Raw genomic sequence first — 21,475 nt, 5'->3', positions numbered from 1 at the left:
TTCTACCACCATGCCAACAAGTGAATCTGACACAACCCCTTCCCAATTTCTGCTTAGCTGTAATTCCCATTTTGTGCTTCCAGAAGCTTGGAGAGGAAGACCTGAGCTGGATCACAGAATCACAGAATGATAGAGGTTGGAAGGGACCTCTGGAAATCATCTAGTTCAGCCCACGTGGATGCTCACACTCCACTGGGTTTAAGGAAGAGGACCTTGAAGCATGCAGGCCAACTGAAGCACAGACATGTTAAACACTGACTGTAGCAAAGGCTGCGGGTGCAGTCAGGAGAAGAGCTTGGTAGCCCCTGCCCTCTGCTTTAAATCTCATTCCAGTACAAAACCTCACTTAATTTTAATGAAAGTCACATCAGTCCCAGTGATTGGAGAGAACATGACTGACCTTAGGAGCCATGCTTTGGCAAAATGGCAAAAAGCTGGATGACAGGGAAGCTGGATGGGATTTGGGTCAGACAAAGCAGTGTAAGCACCGAGTCTTCGCCTTGGTTTAAAAAACAGTGTTTCAAAGACATGGATGCAAGAAGCAGCCCTTCATCGGAAAACTTTCATTTTTGGCAGAGATGTATTTAGAAGGTGGAGTCTTTTGTTTTTCACCTCCTTAAAAGCACAATGCAAAATAGTGTAATGTCTGAAATTGTAACGTAGGGTCAATTTTATACTGACACTTGGTTTCGTATTCAGAATAGATTGAGATATGCCTCTTTTTGCATCACTACAAACTAGGTTTTAAACATGTAAGTGGGAAAATGAACATGAAAATGAGTCTTTAAAATGCAGTTACTTGAAAGATGCAGAGCATGAAGAATTCAAATGGCTTTCACTCCGTGACCCATTTAAAACACACGGAGCAGTGCTGCAATTTGGTTGCAAGCATTTCAGAGTCATTGGAATGTGGTGGCTGCCTCTACCCTTCTGCCAGTGTAACTGTATGCTGATACTCTAATGCAGACCAAAGAATCCTGCAAACATCCAGAACAATTTTTCCCTAGAACACATTTCCATTAGGCTGACCTTTTCCTCAGGCCTGACAAGGGAGCAAGAAAATACTTGAGATTGCAGATGAGCTTTGCAGAGACGTGTAGAGGTATCATATGATCATTGGTAATGCGATATAGGTCCTGCTTACACTGGTACTGAAAGTGCAACTTGATATTCCATGCTATTATGAAGTCAGAACGTATTCTATCAGAAGAAATAGAAATAAAATCTCAGCGGCATTTTCTGTTATGTAAAAATTGCTTTGTTGAAGGAGCATTGGTGAAAGTATCTGAATTCTAGGAACAGAGAAAAAGCCCTTTTATCTGTTTATTAGAGTAGGTATATTATGAATACACCAAACAATTGGGTAAGCTAATACGAAGTATTCTAGTGCTGCATTAGCTGAAAATCAGTGTCCTTGCTCTGCAGAAGGGTGACAGAGAAGTACAACATCAGTGTGAAGGACCTTGTGAAGCTTTGCCCTCAGGATCCCAGAGCTGCCTGACTCCCTCTGAGAAAACTCACACACCATTATGGGGGAAGCAAAAGTGACAAAGTTGTCATCTTTTCCATAATGTCTTTTGTCTCCTTGTGACAAGTCTTCTTATTTTTAAGGGAAAATATACGAACAAGGGAAGCTTAGGGACAGAGCAGCATCCCCCTGCATGGGAACACAGGCAGGAACAGACTCCAGGAACTCCAGCCCCAGACCTGTGAGTCTCACCAGTGAGAACTAAAGGAACAGCCTTATTAGCTGACAGCAGCAGCAATACCTTGGTTTCCCCATGGATTATCTGCTCGGGGAAAAGGGGCAGAACATATTTGGCAAGCGTACATGTTCTCAATGTAGTAACATGTTGCAGCTGCATTGCTTTTCTTTGCATTACTGGTTTCAGTTCTTTTTCCTTCCATATTCATGTGCAGCTGCTGGGCAGACTTTGAGGGAGCCTTGTGCAGTAGCCACAAGCGTGACCTTTCCTGCACTACAGCAAGGATGAGCTGAGGCTGAGATAAGCAGCCTGATATTCTCCAGGCAACTGTGCTGCAGATGGGGGAACAAATGCCAGCACCTCCTGATCACACTCATTGCAAAGCCCGTGCTCTCCTCCCCTCGGTCAGCAACACAAAGCACTTTTTAATTGTCTCTGTAAGTGACAGATTGTCTGATACGGGCAGAGCTGTGAAGCAGCAACCTGCCCACTGATTCCTGAGTCAGACAGCAGTCATCAGTTTACCCTTTTATGATAGTTTGGAGGTGTTCCCACTTCTCCTCCTGCCACCTATGGCTGGCCCTCCGTTGGACCAGGGCCACACAAGCAGTTTATCTCACACTCACACAGGTGAAGAGATGGAAGCACTTTGCAGGGGTTCAGGGGCATGCAGAGGGAGTACACTGGCTCACTGGGAACCGTCCAGAGCAATCCTACAGGCCTATTCCTTTTCTGCTATTTCTGATCCTCTCAGCTCTATCACAGTCATGTGTACTTTTCCAGGCATGTGAAGAGGGAACTTACTGAGGAAGTTCTGAGAATCAAGTGGCAATTAAGGCTCCAAGCTCTTTCTCTGTTAGCCCCTACTATGCAGCCTTCTCTTCTTAAGGCTGAATATACCTGGTTCCCCCAGCTTTTCCTTGTACATTTTGTACCTCTGCTCCCTGGCCCACTAACATTGCCTCTGTTTATCTGTTTATCACCTTTTTTTCCTACTGGTGAACTAAAACTGGTCACATTATGCCAGATGTGGCTTCACAAGCATAGAATAGAGAAAAACAATCACTTACCTCAACCTGCTGCCTCTGCTGTTACTAATGCAGCCCGGTGTCTTTTGTGCTTGGCTCTCACTCATGCAGTGGCACATTCTTGACTCACATTCAGCTCGATGTACATCAAGACCTCTAGGTCCTCTTATATAAAGCTAGTTTCTAGCCAGACCGTTCCCAGTTTGTACTGCTACATGGTGTCACTGTTTACAAGGTGCAGGACTTCACGTTTCAATTCTTGAACTTCATGATGCTCCTGTCACCCAGATTCTTGTTCATGCCTCCCGGGATGACGGCAGCCTTGCCCTCCAGCATATCAACTACTCCCAGTATATAAAATAATTGCAGGTAACAACACAAAAGAGATGACAGTCAGCCTAATGGCACTGTATAAACTAAGAATGCAGCAGGACTGACAGCTATGCTATACTCAGCCTTCTACTAGAAAACACTCTGTGCTGCTGTCCTTCATGAGATAGTTGATGTCCTTACTTTTGAAGAGAAAACCAAAGGATGATGCTTATAACAAAAGGGGCTAAGAGAATTCCTCTGAGAAGACTTAGTGGATAGAATTAAGGTGCCTTTTTATCCTTATTTCCAGTCCCAGAAATCAAAATTATTAGCATCAGCCAAAAGCACATCTTCTCAACTGAAAAAAAAAAAAAAAAAAGATAAACTTTCCTGTGACCTTAACTCAGTCACATAGGTCAAGCAGCAAAAATTAGATGCTTAAAATAACAACTAAGCTGAGCTTCACTGCTTCTCTACATGGGCATTTGTCCACAGGACAAAAAAAAAAAAAAGGCAAGCTGTATTTCCTCATCAGAGCTGCTTAGTCATTCAAATAAAGAGACAACAGCTAGGTAACAACAAGCAAGAATTAAAGAAAAGATAATGCCATGCTCTTAGTCATGCAAAGCCTAAATGCCTACTGCTCAGAGTGAAGGGGAAAATGGTTCCTCTCCATGAACTGTGCTGACAGCAATATCTATATCTTGCTCTTCCTGTTTTCACTCTTGCCCACACAGCAGTGACTTTCAGTTGGCTCGTTTCGCTCGTCTAGCACAGCATGTTGAAACACCATGCAGTAAATCAATGCAAATCAATTCCTAAATCTGCTAGAAAGAATCAAGTGTATGCTATTTTTAAAGAAAATTAGGAGGAGCTCACCAACTCACAGAGAAACTTGGGGCACATTCCAATGTTCAGACATGGTTGGCGGGAAAAGCAACTGTGAGGACTTTCCGATCTGAAGGAGTAGGTGGGCAGCCTGGACAGAGGATGGAGACACTTGCTGTCACTGTATGGTCAACAAATGGCACTCCCTTCAGAATGACTTGAGTTTCTGTAAGCCAAAGAGACTCAACCTCAACTCCCATTCCCATGACTTCAGCAATTTTCTGGATTAAGGCCCAATAGAGGTTTGCCTGAACTGCCCATGACAAAAAACTGTTGGAACAACACCAGCAGAGTTACGATGAACATCTTTCACACTCATCTTCCCCAAAGGGAAGCCAAAAATTGATTCTGGGGAGCATAAATAATCAAGGATTAGTAACTTGGAGAATGGGACTTCACAGATATCTCCCTTTCAGTTCACACAGAAGAGTCTGGAGGCTGCAGGGAGCTCAGGGCCCTCTGCTGAACTCTTCCTGATGTCCCCAGCACAGCAGCTAGAGGACACCAGTCCCAGTTCAAGTCCTTCACTTTTCCTCAGAGCTAAGAAGAAGAAGAAGTGAGAGAGGATGAAGATTTGGGACAGGGAAGAAAAGGCAAAGGAGCAGCAACTGGCGCTGGGGCACTCTGGCAGATGATGACGTTTCAACACCGAGATGGAAATTGAGAGCCCCTGGTGTCTGCCAATGGATGTGGCAATGTCTCTTAGCAAGCATGGTGTTATAATGCTTGCCTTGCCTGGATGGAGATGGATCCACCTCCATTGGTTCTTCCTCTGGAGGCAGATTCACCTCCATAGGCTCGACATCGCGTTCAGGAGGATCAACATCCACTGACTCAGGTTCACTGCTGCTCCCCTGAAGACTGAACTCCTTTGGTGAAGGATCCACCTTCCTCCAGAGGCCAGAAAGAGATCAATGTAAATTTCTTCTTATGCCAGAAGATGGCCACAATAATGGCCAATCTATTACTCCAGTAAAGATCTGGAAGTTATGTTCAGTAAATTTGTGGATGATACTAAATGGGAGAAGTGTTGACTCCCTTGAGTGCGGAGTGGCGTTGCCCCAAAACCTTGGCAAATTCAAAGTTGGTTGCCATCTGCATGAAGAAGAGCAAGTGCTGGATTCTGCACCAGGGGTGGGACAACCCGGGATCAATGTACAGATGGAGGATTGAGAGGCTGGAGAGCAGCCCCAGGAAAGGGACCTAAGGGTTCTGTTTGTCAGCAAGTTGAATCTGAGCCAGCAGTGCGCCCTGGAGCCAAAAAGGCCAACAGAGCCTTGGGGTGCATCAGGGCCAGCACTGCCACTAGGTAAGGTTTGTCCCACTCTGCTCTGTGCTGTGTGGCTTCACCTTGAGCACTGGGTGCATTTTGGGTGCCCCAGTATAGGCAGGACATAAAACTGTGAGAGAGCGTCCAAAGGAAGGCTACAAAGATGGGAGGGGACAAGGTGTGTGAGGTGTGGCTGTGGGCCCTGGATTTGCTCAGCCCAGAGCAGAGGAGCTGAGGGAGGCCTGATGGTGGCTGCAGCTCCTCATAGGGAGTGGAGGGGCAGTGCTGAGCTCCGCTCTGTGTGACAGCGACAGGGCCCGAGGGAACGGCATGGAGCAGTCAGGGGAGGGCAGCTGGGGGTCAGGAACAGGGGCTGCACCACAGGGTGGTGGGCACGGCCCCAAGTGCTGGAGGTCAAGGGCCACTGGGAGATGAAACACTGCTCTCAGACATAGGGTTGGATTTTGAATGGTCCTGTGTGGGGACAGGAGTTGGACTCGATGGTCTGAGTGTCCTTTCCACTCAGAAAATTCTAAGAACAATCTCTGTTTCTTCTCACCCTCCTCTATTCCTCTTCCACAGCTTTCTCTCCCTCGTGCTGAGTTGCATGTCCCAAAACCAAGATTTTCTGAGTTCAAAGCAGGGTAGACGATCTTGCAGGTATGAGAGAACTGGCAGAACTGTATCAGCTCTATTGGGTAACCTTGCTTCCAGAAATGGCGGGGACCAGTATACCTCATGATCTGAGGCAAAGACAGTTTAATAGGACAGAAAAAGAAGAGGAAATAATAATGACAATAAAACTATAAACAAAGCAAGTGACATGTATCGCAATTGCCCACCACCCACTGCCTGATGCCCAACCCAAACTCTGAGCAGTGGCCAACTCCCAGCCAACTCCTTCCTGTTTTGTTGTTCAGCATGACACCATCTGGTATGGAATATCCCTTTGGCCAGTTTAGAACGGCTGTTCTGGTTCTATCCCCTCCCAGCTTCTTGGGCCCACTCCCAGCCCTCTCGCTGACAGAGCAGTGTGAAAAAATAGAAAAGTCCTTGAATTAGTGTAAACACTACTCAGCAACAACTGAAATATTAATGTGTGATCAACACTATTCTCATCCTGAATCCAAAACACAGCACCACACCAGCTACTAAGAAGAAATTTAACTCTATCCCAGATGAAACCAAAATAACAATGCAGATGTTGAGTGAACAATTTAACCATTAAAAAGGCAATTTCAGTTATCTTGAAACCCCCAGGGCGTCTACAAGTAGTTTCTGCAGAAGAAAAGCATAAACTTACATTCCAACTTCATCAAAATAAACTCCCTTAGAGGAACTCCATTTGCAATAGCTCTTGCCAGCAACGAGGAAAGATGATGTTCTCACAGATCACTTTAGTGACCAAGTGCTTGGCAAAATCAGCTGGGATATAGGAAACATCTTTCCCTGAGCTGAGCCTGACCCACAGTCTCCAGCACTAAGTCCTGTAAGATAAAGGGGGAGTTTTTGTGATCTCCCTGTTTTGTGAGATGGAGAACGATGCACTTACAAAGCCCAGTGAGCTCCTGTTCTGAGATGTGATAAGCAGGAGCTTGATGCTTTGGGCTGTCTTTTAAATGATCTTTAATGTTCAGCTGCTGGGACTCATTCCTACAGTAGAAAACAGCCTTTCTGTGGGAGCCTAGATCTAAGTTCAAGTAGCTTCACTTTGCTTTTACCCTAGGACATTGCACTGGAATAATCCTTTTGCACATGGTCACTCACTTAGCATTCCTGATTACTTGGCTCTGCTTGCAAATAATCTGAAATAATCTGAAAACCTTGCTTTCTAAAGTGCCTCTCTTTCTTTACAGAGAGGAAGAGAATCTGCTCATTTCTATGTTTTCATTCAGTGAGTTCCAAGGAACAAAGTATATAGTAGAAACTCACTGAAGTACTGGCTGCTGGATCTGCCTGAAGGATATCTTTTGCCCTGTTTCAGTAGTAGGCCTATTTTGCCCTTTGGATGCAGTACACACTATGCAACCGCTGTTGGCATAGGTGTACAATCAATGAACATACAAGATATTATAGTTATGAGGTATACCAGAGAGCTTGGCTACGTAGCTATTACACCAAAGCAGAAAAGACAGGATGCTTACTCATATCCTGGGCTCACTTGTAAAACTCCAGTGAAGTGGATCTCCAGAGATCCTTCCCAACTGGTAGTCAGCCCTTAAATGGGGCCTAGGAGAGGTGCAGCCAGGCTCCACCCCTTCCAGCAGCACAGGTGAATTGCCTTCAGCTGTGCTCCCATGGCTAACTCATTGCTCGCCTCAGGTGATCAGTCAGAGGTTCAGGCCATAATTCAGCAGTTCCCATACAATGGGATAGAAAAATAATCAGCCTAACCACAGAGAAATGACATATATTGGCTCATCAGCCATTTCTCCTTCTCCACAACTCCTTTTGCTACAGAAAGGATGCCATAATGGGAAAGAATGCCCTTGTTTATCTTTCACAGATGCTGAGTTGGAACTCACTTACCTGCTGAATCTGTAAGGCTACCTGTGAGCTGTTCCTTCCACAAGCAAAAAGCCACCAGCTTTGCTTGGTGTCTGCCTGACAGCCACCTAGAAGGATCCAAGCAAGAGGTGGAGGCCCATTAAAACACATGTTGTGCCTCACTCTTAGATGAGCTGTCGAGGAAGAAAGAGTCAAATTGTCTCAAGCCACTGTAAAATCCCAGACCGTGCTCTCAGTAATATGATCAGATCTGGGGCTAGATGATCAGCTTTGGCAGTTCTAATAGGGTCTGTCTGCCAGCACTGTAATTGTAAACACAACCAACATCTGAATATAATAATAATAATGATAAAAAGCAATGTTACTATGGCCTACACCCACTGGGACATCTCATTTTTGCTTTGGCTTTAAGATAAAGTATGATGAGGATGTTTGGATCAACATCTTCATTTCAGCCAGTGTTTCTGATAAGTCTGTCACCGCGTTTGTCTCTGGAAAATATTAAGCACAACACAGAGCTCATTCCTAGATGATGTACAAGCAGCTTGTTTTTCTCATTTCACCACAAATCTTATTTATATATACACTGCAAATAGATTGATACCACACACAGAGCACATCTATAGGGCCCAATTTCCAATGTTAAATTAGATTTATGGTCTTGTAATTCCATGGACTTCAATGAGTTTTTACCAGACTAAAGCTGGTTCCTGAGGAGAAAGGATGTATCATGAACTTATACATACTACTTGTCTACCTACCCAGAAACATTATTGTAGGCACGCACCTGGCACAGATGGTAACAGTTAAATTTGCCTCATCTTTCCTTTTATAAGACTATGATTTCAGTTGTTCACAACTGCCAAACATTCAATGTTCAGGCAGAAATTTTCCCTCTAATGTGCTTGCCTCAGGCTATGTATTTTCAGACAGTTTCCACAAAAGCAATCCAGGAATTTTTAGGATAAATTTAGGGAAAACCAGTTTCCCTAAAACCAAAGACTCCAACTGCCTTATATAGAGTATCTCAAAGCTTTGAAGTAAGAATTCAGAGCTTTGAAGCAAGAATTCAGAACACTGAAAGGAAGTGTTATGTTGTGTTCCAGAAATGGATATGCTGCTGCCTTGGAAATCCATCCACAGTCCTAAATCAGCAGCTCACACTGAGCTGTTGGCTTTGCACTGGCCCTGAGTTACCCAGCTGTGCCAGCACTGGCATGTTCTGCTGCAGTGGGTGATCTCTGCGCTCTGACACGGTATGCAGGAAACCCACAGGGGATTCTTACAGATCCATTTGTAAGGAACTGCTTAATGGTGCTATAAGCATTCTGTCACACAACCATGTTGTGATTGCAACAACTGCTGAGGCAGGCTGGGTTCAGAGGCCCACAGAGGCAGCAATATGGGTGAGTAGCAAACTTCAGAAAAGAGCAGAAAGGGGGAACAAGAAAGCTGCCCCACTCATTCCTTTGCTTAGGCAGGGCTGCACTCATTTCAGATGCTTACTCAAATACAGAAAATACTGCAAAATGATTTGCAAATTTTGCCAAGAAGGCCAATAGCATCCTGGCTAACATCTGAAATAGTTCAGCCATCAGGAGCAGGGAGGTGATTGTTCCTCTGTACTCGGTTCTGGTGAGGCTGCACCTCAAGTGCTGTGTTCAGTTTTGGGCCCCTCACTGCAAGAAAGACACTGAGGCCCTGGAGCATATCCAGAGAAAGGCAACAAAGATGTGAAGAGACTGGAGCACAGGTCTTATGGGGAGTGGCTAAGGAAACTGGGATTGTTCAGTCTGGAGAAGAGGAGACTCGGGAGAGACCTTATGATTCTCTACAACTGCCTGAAAGGAGGTTGTGGTGAGGTGGGTGTCGACCTCTTCTCCCGCACAACTATTAAGATAACTAGAGGGAATGGCCTCAAGCTGCTCCGTAGGAGATTCAGGTTGGATATTAGGAAATTTTTTTCTCTGAAAGAGTGAAATGGACTGCCCAGGGAGGTGGTGGAGTTATTGTCACTGGAGGTGTTCAAGAAACATTTAAATGCTGTCCTATGGTTTAGTGGGGAAATATTGGTGGTAGTTGGACTAGATAGTCTCTTAGTGTGTGAAGAGTCTGTAGATCATTTAGGGTGGACCTGACCTTTGGAGTTAAAAGGGCCATCACCCCACTTCTACTTTAAGGAGAGACAAGGACCAAGAAAGGCTTTTCTGTAATTGCTTATCTCAGGTAAGGAGGGTCTCTCTGTGGTGTAAGACAGAACAGCACCATGCGCAGATGGTATCTATCCTGTCACCTCACTCTCAGTAATGACACCTAGATGGTGGACTAGAAGGAAAAGACCACCTTCACAAGAGACAAGGTGATTGACAGGAGGTGAGACAGGAGGGTTTTCTGTGTGTGCACTCTTCCACTGTAACTCAAAGCAGACCCCAAATTGTTCAGCCATCTGAAGAGCTCCCCAGCAGGGAGTATGGCCCACCTTTGTCTAGAGGTTGGCCTAACAGGCCAAAGGTTCCCAAACCCCATATTCCAGTGGTTCACAGTAAAATCATAAAAGCATAGAATCATTAAGTTTGGAAAGACCAGTAAGATCATCCAGTCCAACTACTAACCCATCCCCACCATGCCCACTAACCACAGTGTCATATCCACACGTTTCTTGAACACATGCAGGGACGGTGACTCCATCACGTCCCTGGGCAGCCTGTTCCAACACCTCACTATTTTGGAGAATAAATTTTTTCTCATATCCAACCTGAACCTCCCTTGGCACAGCTTAAAGCCATTCCTTCTAGTGCTATTGTTAGCTACGCAGGAGAAGAGGTTGATCTCAACTTTGTCACAACCTCCTCTCAGGTCACTGTAGAGAGTGATAAGGTCTCCCCTGAGCCTCCTCTTCTCCAGACTGAATAATCCCAGCTCCCTCAGCCACTCCTCATAAGACCTGTGCTCCAGAACCTTCACTGTTTTTTTGCCCACAGCACAGTGAATGGTCTTGTTATAGAACATTCCACCTTTAACTTACATTTATTTTGATGTTTAATGCAACTCTGCAGACCCACTGCTGACCACGCATGGTGCCCACCACTGACATTTGTGGGCTGCAGACCACCCTGCTAGCGTGAAGAGCTCTTCTTTGCTTCTGCTGTACACTTTGCTCAAGTGGAGGTCTCTGCTAAATCTCAGTCTGAATAGCTCAACCATTTTGCTGACCCTGTGAGAGTACATATGGCTCCATATGGTGGGAAACCTGTTTTTTCAATTTGCTCCTAAGACCAAGCATAGAAAATTGTATACAAAACTATGGAAAGAGAATATTATGGTTGCAGAATCAAGTACTTACAAGTCAGGAACTGGCTGACAAGGTTTCAATTACATAAAAGAAAGATTTAAATAAATATGTTTTGATAGCCAAAAAATGCTCTCTGAAAGACAGGCTAGATAAATAGAAATAAAAGAATGAGGCCGCTTTGTTTGAGAACAGCTTCTTAAATCATGATTGTCTTTCCAGACCATTTCCTTCTCTCCTCCCTAAACTCCTGCCAAATTGCAGGCAAGGTTTAACATGAACATTTCACAAAAGGTTGATCTTTGTACTTGAGAGATAAGAAAAGTCTGGGCTTTGGAAGTGATTTTTTTTTTTTTTTTTTTTGTCATTTTTGTAGAGTTATAATGGTGTAAACTGAGTATCTTAAATTCACCGCAATGAAAAACTGCCACACGACGTAATTCTTCCTGTTATTTCTCTTTCTCTGTAAATATGACATTCATCCCTGTGGTGGGTCCACCATAGTTAAGGGAGAGACTTATCGATATGAAATCTGCTTTCTGCAAAAGAAGGAAAATAGGATTTCAGAACAAGTCCATTTAGGGTTGCCCAACAACTCCCAATTTCCCCATAGTTTGCTATCATTAGAGATACACCAAACAAGTGCCGTATTTGTTAAGCTTCAGCAAGGGAAAATCATCTCCCACAAAGGCCAAGGCAAGGCAGTGGCTTGCTGTGAAGAAAGCAGGAACTTCCCCAGGCCAAGCTGAAGGAGTGCAGCCAGCCAGCAGTGAGTGTGCAGCCCGTGATGGAGTTATCTTTTGAGCAGTGATGAGGACCTATTGGATCTTGGCTTTGGCAGCTGGACAGTACCAGGGAGGCTAAAAAAATCAAAGCAAGACATGTGGCAAAGCAAACAAGCAAGTCGTATAAAACCAAAATAAATTGAAACCCTTGCAAGAAGCCCTCCCACTCAGATGCTTTGTAGAGTCCTATTTGCACATCAGGAAGGGAACCTGAAGCAAAGTTTAGAAATCTGGTGACACTGTTCACACAGGTGCTACTACAAAAGGGCTCTTCCTATAGAGGGTGGGATTTCCAGATGCCAGTCAGGCAGTGGACTGATAGATGAAATGAATATGGGAGCAGCATGGACTGCAAAGGGCTGGATGGGCTGGACTAAGCTGTTGGACAGCCACAGCTTGAGGCAAGAATCAAATACAAAGAGATGGTGATTAGCAAAGGAGGTCTCAGCTGAAAGGGCAACAAGACCAATTCCTACCTGTCAGGTTCTGCCTTTCACTGATAGAAGCTGTACATTTTGTAAGGAGCATTTTACCAGCCCCCCAGTCTGCAGACATCGGTGCAGGCAACATCACAGCTCTGGAGAAGGGCCAGCACAGTTGAAAGCCCTTTGCTGAGAACCAAAGCAACTCTGACAAGCATAGACGTAAAATTTATGAGGTCTTGATTGCTAAGAGCGTATGTTTGGGATGTAAAAATGTAACAATTATGCCACCCACGCTGTTTATTCTTTTCTTATGTGTGGAATTTTGGGCTAGCATGTTGAAATACAAAACAATCTGAGCACTTTTTTACATAAGATTTATGGCATTCCTAGACTGACATTTAGTATCACAGTTTGCAGTTGAGCATATTATTCAACAAGCCACCTGCCTCTATAACTGTCACTGGTCGGGTCCAGACTTGGTTTATGTACAACTGAGAGGAACTCCTGTTCTTTCAGTTACTGCCTATTTACAAGGAGGTTTCATGGCACACAGCGCTGAAAAAAATCAATTTGTAGGAATAAAAGACAAGGGCGAAAGCCTGGCATGATTTATCTTGTTTGGAAGCTGTAGAAAGGGGCATGTGAAATCTGGATTCCAGTAAAGAGGACAGCCCACAGAATAAATTGGCACTGGCTTGTACAGCCAGAGACCCCACAGAAACACAACAAATCGCTGGCAGTGAAGGGTCGGGGATTGCCAGGTGTGCTGGCAGAGGGCCCGCAATTTTCATATCTGGAGCTTCCTGAGCCTTTTTCAAAGCACCAGCTCTGCCCAAAGGGGATCTGTCTGACTTCTCTGGTGCGAGTGCTGCTGTAAGGCAGTAATCCAGCCATATCCATGGTGACAGGAGGTAGCAGAGGTGTGTCAGGACGGCAGGCACTGAATGTAGTGTTCAGACTGCCACACCACAAGGCAGCCCCCCCAAAAAAGCTCTGAGTGCTTCCACACTCATCAGAAGAAATAGAAGCGCTACTTGGAGTCTCTGCCCAACTGCAGGTGCAGCAGCTTTGGCTTCAGCACTGGCTGTACAAGCAACCCTTAGGTCCAGCTGTGTGCTCAGGCAGCTGCATTGGAGTCATGGAATAATTTAGACTGAAAGAGATCTCTGCAGGTCATCTAATCCAACTTTCTTCTCAGAGCTTTGTCCTCATTCACCAGGCTGAGACACAGGCTGCCGCAGCTGCTCCACTGCCTCTCTGGTAACACAGACACATTACCTACATATGTGTTTCTAAAACCAGAATATTTGTGGCTTAGTGTTAAGGCTGGGATTCTCTTGGGCAGAAGAAGCCATTGATAAATTCACTGGTAATCCTTACAACTCTTTATCACAGGGGGGCATAGAGAGGGCTCCATCAATCTGTCATTTCTGTGCTAATACAGAATCTAGCAATTTCCTGCTCTACAAGAAAAAAAAAAGCCCATTTTGTGTTTCTCGGGGTCTAGTTGCAGTAGAGACCAGGAGAACTAGGAGCTGAATGTTTCTGGAAAAGAAGTGTTACACTGAGATAGTTTGCAGGGCAATTGGGTGTGCTCCATGTCTAAGATCTCTATATAGACAAAAGATTAGTCTTCTGACCTGATTATAGGTAACATACATTGCTCTACTTCAATGAAAATCTCTTCCACTTGGAAGAAATATGCTGGCATGACAAATTTTTTCACCTGGATTTAAATCTGGTACTTCTCTGCAAGCATCATCAATTAAGCTTTAAATACTGCAAAGGAGAGGAAACCTAAATCTCTGTTGTATGCGTTGGCTCGTACAATGCAACATAACAAAAAATCTGCCCTTTTAGGAATTACAAATGGAAAAATTGGTGACATACAAAATTAAAATAATAGAATGGTCTAGGTTGGAAAAGACCCTTTTTGGCTTTCACATTCAACTATCAACCTGACCTGAGTCCCATCACTAAACCATGTCTCTTAGTGCCACATCCACACATCACTAAAGTACCTCCAGGGATGGGGACTTGATAGTTAGCTGAGCTCTACCTGAACCTGATCTTCCTAAAAGTGCCCATTATTTAAAATAAAAATAAAAATAAAAATAAAAATTTACAACATTCCCGAGGATCATGGGATTAGAAATCATACATGATAAAAATCCTGTGGCATGATTTCTGGCATGTAACTGGAAATACTTCTTGTGTTTTACTGCAGAAGGATATAAATGGTTGTACTCTGCTTCTGCTGCTTTTTCTCTATGGTTGGCACTTCCCAAGCACAGAATATAGACCTGCAGGCAAAGACTGGATGATGGTACATCAATTGCAGAAATGAGTTCTGTCTGGCACAGGCAAGATGGGTTGTCTCTTTTTACAGCCACTGTATGAATTATATGAATTCTAATATATACTGAGAAAACGTCCCAAGCTCATAATCCTGAGGACAGGCCTTTATGCTAAAAGCAATCTTGTTGTAAATGAAACTTAATACCCATTCTGCAAGTGAAGGTGATGACACATATTGAAGAAAAGCTCTTGAGCATCAAGATATTGAATAAAGGCGTTCCATCATTCCCTGAGTTACATAATTATCAGGCCAAATGTGGGATAAAGGTAGAAGCAGGAGGGGAAAAAAAAAGTAACCTGGATTGCTAACAAGGGCCTTTCAGAAAACTGCCGAAAAAGATGTTTAATGGAGGTTACAGCACCAAAAAAAATGTGTTCTGAGACTTAGGATTTTCTTCTCTCAGATACTGCTTCCTTGGATGCTCAATTGGCCTGGAGAATCAAGCTGACGCTGGATGCTAAGATTTCTTCTTCCTTAAATCTTCCTGGCATACATACTCTGCCAGAAGCAACTCATGAACACTTCAACAAAGTGAAAAATAAATCTATTATTATTTATTAAATGTTAGGTATATAAATGTTAGTTGTTTTCAGTTGAGCCCAATACAACCTTATGAACCCAAATGTTGCTATAGACCAAACTATAGCATCAGAAATACCAGCAAAACCTACCTTTTGCTATCAGGCTTCCCTAGGAAATGTCAAACTTGAAGCAGCATCCAGCACCATCAGAGAGATCACACCAATTGAAATAATCACACTTTGTGGTTCTGTTTTGTAGTACTTAACTGATACAACAAGCAGATAAGTAATAAGGAAGACTTTTTTTCAGTGTTACCACTCACCATCTTTCTCCCTGTGTTCTGGCTCCTGTAGCAAAGCAGGCACATGGTGAAAAAATGTTTCAAGCCAGTGGGTGGCATCCAGTATTATATTCTGGATGTGTCGGTGGTGGTTTGAATATGTCAGATATTTTTAGCTACTGTAAGCAGTTCTAGGCAATCAAGTATTGTAATCAAGAGCATGGCTCAGCTATATTTGTTATATTTGTTATATTTGTTCAGTCAGGATTTTAAAGATTCAGGTTTTACAGCTCTCTTAGTTAATGTGCTAGGATGGGATAGGTGTAGTTGCTCCCCGTTTTGGTGTAGCACAGTCATTTTCAGAAGCACGATCTTTTGTAGAACTCCCCACTGTGCTCAGCTGAGTGGATAGTTATTTCAGTAACAGCAGCTTTCTGCAAGGAAATAGGAAAGGTAGTCCTGAGCCTGGCTGGAGATGTTCAGAGATACCTGTGATTGTGAAAATCTCTGGTTTGCAGTGGGCTACAAGGACATGCTATTTGAGAAATGACAGAGATTGTAGGCAAAAAATTACAGAAAAGCCAACCCTCTCAACACCAAGCAGGAAGCCTACAGCAAGCCCGTGATCAGTGCCCAGCAGAAGCAGCAGGACGGAAGGCCAGGTCTCCCCATTGCTTCCACCAGCACTTGCTGAGCTGCCCCCGCCTTGCACAAGGACGCGGCCTGCCGCCGTTCAGCACCGCGGACAGCGCCCGCCCGCTCCCGCCTTGCCCACGCGTGTCCCCGCCGGCCGCGCTCCCAGGTGAAGAGGAGCCATAGGGGAAGCGCTGGGCTTGGGTGTGTTTTGGCAGAGCTTGGTAGGTTCTGCTCTGTGGTAGTCACCTGGGTTTGGTAACTCTCTCAAAAGTAACAGTAGGAATCTGGAAGAGAATTCCAGTAGTCTAAATTGCCAAGAAGCAAAAACATGGATCCTGTATTAACAGCTCTGCATTTTCTCCCTAAACTTGTGTGTACCTGGGTGTCTCCTCTGCCTCACTGCTACACTTTGATCTCAGACCTTCCTGCAGCTTTCTCTCTTCTGCCCGGTTTTCCACTACACCCATAAGAAAACGATGTGTCTGTGCCTTTTAATTGGTGCACCATCGCAAAGAAATAAAAACTTGATGGCAGAGCTTCAGACTTGAAGGTGCTGTTATTGCAGCTATCTATCATCCACACTAGGACATTCCAGTCATGAGTGCACCTCTCCTTTTCACTGCAGTAATGCGAAGTAAATGATTGCAAGTGCATTTCTCAAACTTTGAAAGCCTGTATTTCCCCATGTAGCCCTCACCAATTGGCCCTGCTGTCCTGGAAAAGCTTAAGGCAGAGGTCACAACCCATTTCCCTAAAAACTTCAGAAATCCCTTCATTCTTCTGATTCCCTCATGCTTAGACCCTTCATCAGTGTGCAGTTTCTCCTTCTCACATTCTTCTGTTGTGAATGAGCAACCTACTTCTTTCAGCAAGCAGAGTCCACCAGACACCTGCTGAAACTTTGCAATTCAAAGATCCACTGCTGATTTCTCAAGTAGCTTCTCCTTCTATACCTCCTCCTCATCATCAGTAACTTGTCAGAAGTCGATATAATACAACAGTGTCAAACTTGTCTGCAGAGAAGCCGTGTATGCCTGCTCAGATGAGTGCATGAGTAGAGAGACTTAAAAATGATCACTGCTGCAACATTATGCTATTTGATTCTTCCATTCACAGTCTGATTCTTACCTCCCACACACCAGCATTTCTAATAGAGCACTTCCATACATGACCTCTTTAGTTCATGCTCGAGCTCTTGGACTGTTCAATTGAAGCTAACGGTACTTCAAAGCAAGCTGTAGTTTCCAGGGTTAGAAATTGCATGGCAGTGGGACTCATGCCTAATGCCTAGTACTTTTTCTGCTCATTTCCTTTCAAATGCAAATTCTAATTATCCTCTAACTGTCTGAAGCAGGGCCACTTCATTCAAGATTATTGCCATTATGACATTTTGAACAAGACAAGAACACCTGCCCTCTTAATCATCTCTGCACACACAGCCCACCCAAGCTATTCTGCCTCTGCTATTCCCAAATTCTCACTGCCCAGCCTACAGAAAGTGCAACAAGACTGGCTAGATGAAATCCTGAGCAATCTTATCTGATTTCAGAGGTGACTCTGTTGATGGTTGACTAGTGTCCTCTCAAACTCCCTCCCAGCTTTAAGTGTTCTGTGGTTCTAAGTTTTCACGCAGGGATAGTAATATAAATTGACAGAAACTCCCACTGCGTAGCATACTCTGCCCCATGAGTTACATTTTCTTTCTTTCTTCTAATTCTAAAGGATAGGCAAATGGCCAATGTAGAGTCCGGATCTGGACAACACATGCAGAGAGGCTTGCCACATTTAGTCATCCCTGATCAGAACCATACCTTCCTTTAAGTGCTTCTGTTCTGCAGACTTCCAGGCTGCTCCTCCTGACTGCCTTTTCAAGGTCTTACAACTTTGATGTTCATTGACTATTTTTCACAGCAGTCACTGACGAAGTGCTGACCTGAATGCAGCCTGACAAGCTTTCTGAACGCTCTAGTGTCATTCACTCATGTTGGAGCACCCACATTGAAAGACAAAAATGAAAAGCATCAAAAATGTCACAATAGATGGTGCAATTAAAGCAACGTATCACACTATGAAACAGAAGAAAAACTATAGCTCAGCTCCTGGGCAAGGAAAGGCTGTAATTTACTCTAGCAAGCAAAGCATATGCATCAAATTACTCCCATGTTTCAGAATCTCTCATGTATAAACGTCAGCAAAACTGACTGCACACTTGCAAATCAGCAAACAAAAAGCGGAGGCTTTCTTTTCTCTAATCAGATGGTTATAATCCTCCTGTTTCTCTTTCTCCTCCAAATAAAACCACCTGAGGTGTATTCATGTTAGCACACTTACACACCCGACCTGGATGGTTCATTCCCCTGAGCTTTCTTTATAACAAAAGAAAGTAGGTTTTCCCATAGAGTGATTTAGAGCAGCTGATGGCTTAGAAGCACACCTCTGGCTCTTGCCTCCTCTACTACAGAAGCCTAACAAGATAAGCTTCCTAAATTCAGTGCCCAAAATCAGGTGTTGTGTCTCTTTTATTTTTCCCTTTCTTTCTTTTTATCTCCCCATTTGGGCTACATACACTAGCAGTCGCCAATTTGTGTCTTCAAAGATCATACCTATAGCTGGTTATTTTTTCCCCTATTTGTCTTTAACCAAAAAGAAGATATTATAATAAACAGTAAGAAAATGGTAACATAAAAAAAATTACTTTGTGAAATAGAAACCATCCAGAAAAAGGTAAAATGCTTTCCAGTGTTTTCATACAGCTTCGGAAATTCTGTTAGCGTCCTGTTAGGCAATCTCCTGCAGCAGAATAAATCTTGGGCTCAGGCTTCCCATAATAAGAGTGACCTTGGATGAAAGCCACAGAGATGGCAGCAAAATAAACTAGCATATGTCCTTTGACATTATGTTTAAGTAGCTTTTATTTTCTCCAGCAGTACTGGCAGAAAGTAAAATCTGGAGTTAAAAGTCAACTGCAACTCCCTTCCCAATGAAAAGTGAAAGAAAATTTAACACTTTTTTTTCTGTCTTCCTCAGAAACAGAGCAAGAATATCAAGCTATAAGCTACTTATAGATAATAAATAAAGCAGTTCTTTTTCCTGTTGTCTTTAAGCTAGGATTTGTTTGCCTCATGTTTCCTGTATCTTCCCCAACCTGCTGTACAGTTACGGAATTTCATTCAGTCAGGCCCCTATTCAGTAATTAGGCACTGAAATACTGAAAAAAAAATTGCTCAAGATCTGCTTTAAGACGTTTTAACACAATAGTTCATCTACAGCAAGTAACAGAATAAGAGAATCCCACGGTTACTAATCTATGCTCTGTGGCAGTATTTAGCAGCAGAAAAATCTGGCTTTGTTCTTCTGCAGTCCTTCCTAATTCAGTACAGCAGAGCTGCAAACAGCAGCCACCCCCAAGGGCAGCGCATGGGAGAGGGGGAAGACATGCGTGTGAGAGGAGGTTGTGCACGTGAATGCCTGTGAGAGGAGGAAACCAGAGCCACAGCTAAATGAGTCTGCTTACAGAAAGCAGAAGCTGAAGGTCTACAAGACTTTCATGCCCCTGAAGATCACTGCAACAGAGAGAAAAGTGAGATGATAACAAAATCCAGTGAGGGTAGACGGGAGATAAATAGAAGCAGTCACCTCTACCTCTCTGTAAGGGGCAGAAAGACAAGATTTGCAACCACAAACAGCTGCCACTTTAGTCATGCAGTGGCAGTGGTTGTTCAGTATGCAATCAGTCAGTAATAGAAAATCCCATTAATCAATCAAATATGCCCAGGTAACAGTGAGGAGGAAACAACCACAAGCTCTGAGACAGCCTGAGACAGCAGAATGGCCTTCGGCAATCAGGAGAGGCCTTTGTTCCTGCTGGCTCAGAAGGCTGGGGTTCTGAACATAGCTGTGCTTGCAGGTAGGAAGAGCTCAGTGGGAGAAAGTTAGCAGCCTCGTTACCTTAGGCTGCCTGGACACTCAGTGATCTGTCTGATCAACAGTTCTGTGGGCTGGATATTCTGCAACTGAATGTCACAAGTAGCAACTCTTCCTTGGGGCAGTTTTCATGCTTGCCTTTCCATGCCTGGGGATTTCTTGGGCATGGTTTCTATCTAGGCTAGCCTGTTTTTTTCCCCCATAATGAAGACAATCAGTCTTTCTTAAAAAAAATAACAAAAAAATAGGGTAAACAGCTATGATTTGCTCAAATTGAATTGATTTTTCTTTAGCAAAACAGCAATCGTGATCTGAAGAACCAGATTCAATGTGGCTGTATAGTCTTGCTTCCAGTTGATGGATTTTGGAGATGTCTACTCATAGAAATGATAGCTGGTTCTGCTCTGCACACATTCAGACACATTATGGTGTGGTTTTATTTAACTCAGAAAGACTCATGGCAGGAGGAAAACATGAGGCAAGGTTTGCCTTCTTGATTCTCACAGAGCTCTTCCAGAATGCAGCCACAACCGCTGCTGAGGTGCAGATGTCAGCTCTACAGCTGTGGTCAAATGCCTACGTAACAGTACAGCCATTTGTCTCCACTACTGCACCTTGCCTAATCTCTTGAAGCAGAGTCAGGTGCAAGGCATGTCCTGCTGGAAATGACTGTGGTTTATTTATACTGAATGGAGCCACAAGACTTGGAAGCTGCAGGCACCCTTATTTGTTGCTGTTGCACACTGTGTTCTACAAGGTGCTGAGAATTAAAAGGCCAGTAGCTTTAATAATAGAGAAAACAGACATTCATATTCTGGTATGGCCTTTTCAGACAATGTATATAGATTTTAATTCTGAATTTCATTTGTATGACTACGGAGACGTACACACATACATATCCACGTATCTTGAACTCTGCCAGAAAAACAAATTCCATAGGAAACTGCATGGGAGCGATTGAAGTCCCAGTGATTTCATCCAGTAGGTAATTAAATTATTTCATTTTTGCATTTAACATACCTGATACCAAGAGAAAGCAAACACTGATCATCTGTCACCCTTACTGGGGATTGACTAAAAGAAATTACTATTTTAAGGGATTTTGAGTAAGAATTCAGCTTACGAATACAACTTTGGCTAAAGATGAACGCTCTGTTAGAGGGCAGAAAGAGGCATGAGAACAATGTTTTACTTCAGTAAAAAATACACTCTTCAGAGCCTGTTAAAAGTGGCAGCAACTTACACCTTCGCAATGGATCCAGCAGTTTATTAATACCTGCAGAGAGGCCATGAGCTTCACAGCACCCTGATGCGTGGTGGAGATGTTCTGCTCTCATACGTTTAGGTTTAGGTTCACTTCAAGGCCTCAAGAGTAGCTGACAGCTGGCATGTCATTCATCCCACAGCTGAGAACCATTTTTCTCATCACATCAAGCAACACACACAGGCTACAATTGAACAACGTCACTGCTAGATAGATAAAAATTGCAGCTCAGTAGAGGAGCTTGCTATTAATAAGCAATTTCATAAATTATCTATGTTC

Source organism: Meleagris gallopavo, chromosome 1 (genome assembly GCF_905368555.1).
Source record: "Meleagris gallopavo chromosome 1, MGAL_WU_HG_1.1, whole genome shotgun sequence".
Classification (NCBI taxonomy): domain Eukaryota; kingdom Metazoa; phylum Chordata; class Aves; order Galliformes; family Phasianidae; genus Meleagris; species Meleagris gallopavo.
Note: the sequence above shows the minus strand (reverse complement) of the source record.